Genomic DNA, 6,000 nt, shown 5'->3' on the forward strand with positions numbered 1-6,000 from the left:
TACAGGTGACTCCACATGAATTTAACATTTTTTTAAGAAATTAGACAAATCCCACGGAATTTGTAGATTATATTGATATTTATATAGTTAAAATCTCGCAAAAACGAAATTTTTTGAAGGATTTTTTTTTTTGGGGAAAATCGAAACCAGTGATATAATACAGTTCAATCATGTATACTAAACACTCTGTCAAAGAATTAGCACAATCGGTTGGAATATAGAGATTTTATTAGCGTTTATAGCAAAATCGTGTTTTTACCGCAAGAAACGACGATTTTTACAATTTGACGATTTTCACGAACAAACCCATATTCCTCTGCATGCGAACGTGAAATTGTTGTTATATATAGGTGACTCCACATGAATTTAACATTTTTTTAAGAAATTAGACAAATCCCCCGGAATTTGTAGATTTTATTGATATTTATATAGTTAAAATCTCGCAAAAACGAAATTTTTTGAAGGATTTTTTTTTGTGGGGAAAATCGAAACCAGTGATATAATACAGTTCAATCATGTATACTAAACACTCTGTCCAAGAATTAGCACAATCGGTTGGAATATAGAGATTTTATTAACGTTTATAGCAAAATCGTGTTTTTACCGCAAGAAACGACGATTTTTACAATTGGACGATTTACACAAACAAACCCTTATTCCTCCGTATGCGAACGTGAAATTGTTGTTATATATAGGTGAATCCACATGAATTTAACATTTTTTTAAGAAATTAGACAAATCCCGCGGAATTTGTAGATTATATTGATATTTATATAGTTAAAAAACTCGAAAAAATGAAATTTTTTGAAGGATTTTTTTTTGTGGGGAAATTCGAAACCAGTGACATAATACAGTTCAATCATGTATACTAAACACTCTGTGAAAGAATTAGCACAATCGGTTGGAATATAGAGATTTTATTAACGTTTATAGCAAAATCGTGTTTTTACCGCAAGAAACAAAGATTTTTACAATTTGACCATTTTCACAAACAAACCCATATTCCTCTGCATGCGAACGTGAAATTGTTGTTATATATAGGTGACTCCACATGAATTTAACATTTTTTTAAGAAATTAGACAAATCCCCCGGAATTTGTAGATTTTATTGATATTTATATAGTTAAAATCTCGCAAAAACGAAATTTTTTGAAGGATTTTTTTTTGTGGGGAAAATCGAAACCAGTGATATAATACAGTTCAATTATGTATACTAAACACTCTGTGAAAGAATTAGCACAATCGGTTGGAATATAGAGATTTTATTAACGTTTATAGCAAAATCGTGTTTTTACCGCAAGAAACGACGATTTTTACAATTGGACGATTTACACAAACAAACACATATTCCTCTGCATGCGAAAGTGAAATTGTTGTTATATATAGGTGAATCCACATGAATTTAACATTTTTTTAAGAAATTAGACAAATCCCACGGAATTTGTAGATTTTATTGATATTTATATAGTTAAAATCTCGCAAAAACGAAATTTTTTGAAGGATTTTTTTTGTGGGGAAAATCGAAACCAGTGATATAATACAGTTCAATCATGTATACTAAACACTCTGTGAAAGAATTAGCACAATCGGTTGGAATATAGAGATTTTATGAACGTTTATAGCAAAATCGTGTTTTTAACGCAAGAAACGACGATTTTTACAATTGGACGATTTACACAAACAAACCCATATTCCTCTGCTTGCGAACGTGAAATTGTTGTGATATGTAGGTGAATCCACATGAATTTAACATTTTTTTAAGAAATTAGAAAAATCCCACGGAATTTGTAGATTTTATTGACATTTATATAGTTAAAAATTTCGCAAAAACGAAATTTTTTGAAGGATTTTTTTTTTGTGGGGAAAATCGAAACCAGTGATATAATACAGTTCAATTCTGTATATTAAACACTCTGTGAAGGAATTAGCACAATCGGTTGGAATATAGAGATTTTATGAACGTTTATAGCAAAATCGTGTTTTTAACGCAAGAAACGACGATTTTTACAATTGGACGATTTACACAAACAAACCCATATTCCTCTGCATGCGAACGTGAAATTGTTGTGATGTGTAGGTGAATCCACATGAATTTAACATTTTTTTAAGAAATTAGACAAATCCCACGGAATTTGTAGATTTTATTGATATTTATATAGTTCAAAATCTCGCAAAAACGAAATTTTTTGAAGGATTTTTTTTTGTGGGAAAAATCGAAACCAGTGACGTAATACAGTTCAATTGTGTATATTAAACACTCCGTGAAAGAATTAGCACAATCGGTTGGAATATAGAGATTTTATTAACGTTTATAGCAAAATCGTGTTTTTACCGCAAGAAACGACGATTTTTACAATTGGACGCTTTACACAAACAAACCCATATTCCTCTGCATGCGAACGTGAAATTGTTATATATAGGTGAATCCACATGAATTTAACATTTTTTTAAGAAATTAGACAAATCCCACGGAATTTGTAGATTTTATTGATATTTATATAGCTAAAAATCTCGCATAAAACGAAATTTTTTGAAGGATTTTTTTTTTGTGGGGAAAATCGAAACCAGTTATATAATACAGTTCAATCATGTATACTAAACACTCTGTGAAAGAATTAGCACAATCGGTTGGAATATAGAGATTTTATTAACGTTTATAGCAAAATCGTGTTTTTACCACAAGAAACGACGATTTTTACAATTGGACGATTTACACAAACAAACCCATATTCCTCTGCATGCGAACGTGAAATTGTTGTTATATATAGGTGAATCCACATGAATTTAACATTTTTTTAAGAAATTAGACAAATCCCGCGGAATTTGTAGATTTTATTGATATTTATAAAGTTAAAAATCTCGCAAAAACGAAATTTTTTGAAGGTTTTTTTTTGTGGGGAAAATCGAAACCATTGATTTAATACAGTTCAATCATGTATACTAAACGCTCTGTCAAAGAATTAGCACAATCGGTTGGAACATAGATATTTTATTAACGTTGATAGCAAAATCGTGTTTTTACCGCAAGAAACGACGATTTTTACAATTGGCCGATTTACACAAACAAACCCATATTCCTCTGCTTGCGAACGTGAAATTTTTGTGATATGTAGGTGAATCCACATGAATTTAACATTTTTTTAAGAAATTAGAATAATCCCACGGAATTTGTAGATTTTATTGACATTTATATAGTTAAAAATCTCGCAAAAACGAAATTTTTTGAAGGATTTTTTTTTGTGGTGAAAATCGAAACCAGTGATATAATACAGTTCAATTCTGTATATTAAACACTCTGTGAAAGAATTAGCATAAACGGTTGGAATATAGACATTTTATTAACGTTTATAGCAAAATCGTGTTTTTACCGCAAGAAACGACGATTTTTACAATTGGACGATTTACACAAACAAACCCATATTCCTCTGCATGCGAACGTGAAATTGTTGTTATATATAGGTGAATCCACATGAATTTAACATTTTTTTAAGAAATTAGACAAATCCCACGGAATTTGTAGATTTTATTGATATTTATATAGCTAAAAATCTCGCAAAAACGAAATTTTTTGAAGGATTTTTTTTTGTGGGGAAAATCGAAACCAGTGATATAATACAGTTCAATCATGTATACTAAACACTCTGTGAAAGAATTAGCACAATCGGTTGGAATATAGAGATTTTATGAACGTTTATAGCAAAATCGTGTTTTTAACGCAAGAAACGACGATTTTTACAATTGGACGATTTACACAAACAAACCCATATTCCTCTGCATGCGAACGTGAAATTGTTGTGATATGTAGGTGAATCCACATGAATTTAACATTTTTTTAAGAAATTAGAAAAATCCCACGGAATTTGTAGATTTTATTGACATTTATATAGTTAAAAATTTCGCAAAAACGAAATTTTTTGAAGGATTTTTTTTTGTGGGGAAAATCGAAACCAGTGATATAATACAGTTCAATTCTGTATATTAAACACTCTGTGAAAGAATTAGCACAATCGGTTGGAATATAGAGATTTTATGAACGTTTATAGCAAAATCGTGTTTTTAACGCAAGAAACGACGATTTTTACAATTGGACGATTTACACAAACAAACCCATATTCCTCTGCATGCGAACGTGAAATTGTTGTTATATATAGGTGAATCCACATGAATTTAACATTTTTTTAAGAAATTAGACAAATCCCGCGGAATTTGTAGATTTTATTGATATTTATAAAGTTAAAAATCTCGCAAAAACGAAATTTTTTGAAGGTTTTTTTTTTTGTGGGGAAAATCGAAACCAGTGATTTAATACAGTTCAATCATGTATTCTAAACGCTCTGTCAAAGAATTAGCACAATCGGTTGGAACATAGAGATTTTATTAACGTTGATAGCAAAATCGTGTTTTTACCGAAAGAAACGACGATTTTTACAATTGGACGATTTACACAAACAAACCCATATTCCTCTGCATGCGAACGTGAAAATGTTGTGATATGTAGGTGAATCCACATGAATTTAACATTTTTTTAAGAAATTAGAAAAATCCCACGGAATTTGTAGATTTTATTGACATTTATATAGTTAAAAATCTCGCAAAAACGAAATTTTTTGAAGGATTTTTTTTGTGGTGAAAATCGAAACCAGTGATATAATACAGTTCAATTCTGTATATTAAACACTCTGTGAAAGAATTAGCATAATCGGTTGGAATATAGAGATTTTATTAACGTTTATAGCAAAATCGTGTTTTTACCGCAAGAAACGACGATTTTTACAATTGGACGATTTACACAAACAAACCCATATTCCTCTGCATGCGAACGTGAAATTGTTGTGATATGTAGGTGAATCCACATGAATTTAACATTTTTTTAAGAAATTAGACAAATCCCACGGAATTTGTAGATTTTATTGATATTTATATAGCTAAAAATCTCGCAAAAACAAAATTTTTTGAAGGATTTTTTTTGTGGGGAAAATCGAAACCAGTGATATAATACAGTTCAATCATGTATACTAAACACTCTGTGAAAGAATTAGCACAATCGGTTGGAATATAGAGATTTTATGAACGTTTATAGCAAAATCGTGTTTTTAACGCAAGAAACGACAATTTTTACAATTGGACGATTTACACAAACAAACCCATATTCCTCTGCAAGCGAACGTGAAATTGTTATGATATGTAGGTGAATCCACATGAATTTAACATTTTTTTAAGAAATTAGAAAAATCCCACGGAATTTGTAGATTTTATTGACATTTATATAGTTAAAAATTTTGCAAAAACGAAATTTTTTGAAGGATTTTTTTTTGTGGGGAAAATCGAAACCAGTGATATAATACAGTTCAATTCTGTATATTAAACACTCTGTGAAAGAATTAGCACAATCGGTTGGAATATAGAGATTTTATGAACGTTTATAGCAAAATCGTGTTTTTAACGCAAGAAACGACGATTTTTACAATTGGACGATTTACACAAACAAACCCATATTCCTCTGCATGCGAACGTGAAATTGTTGTGATATGTAGGTGAATCCACATGAATTTAACATTTTTTTAAGAAATTAGACAAATCCCGCGGAATTTGTAGATTTTATTGATATTTATAAAGTTAAAAATCTCGCAAAAACGAAATTTTTTGAAGGTTTTTTTTTTGTGGGGAAAATCGAAACCAGTGATTTAATACAGTTCAATCATGTATACTAAACACTCTGTCAAAGAATTAGCACAATCGGTTGGAACATAGAGATTTTATTAACGTTGATAGCAAAATCGTGTTTTTACCGCAAGAAACGACGATTTTTACAATTGGACGATTTACACAAACAAACCCATATTCCTCTTCATGCGAACGTGAAATTGTTGTATTATGTAGGTGAATCCACATGAATTTAACATTTTTTTAAGAAATTAGAAAAATCCCACGGAATTTGTAGATTTTATTGACATTTATATAGTTAAAAATCTCGCAAAAACGAAATTTTTTGAAGGATTT

This window comes from Periplaneta americana, chromosome 15, assembly GCF_040183065.1.
Source record: "Periplaneta americana isolate PAMFEO1 chromosome 15, P.americana_PAMFEO1_priV1, whole genome shotgun sequence".
Classification (NCBI taxonomy): Eukaryota; Metazoa; Arthropoda; class Insecta; order Blattodea; family Blattidae; genus Periplaneta; species Periplaneta americana.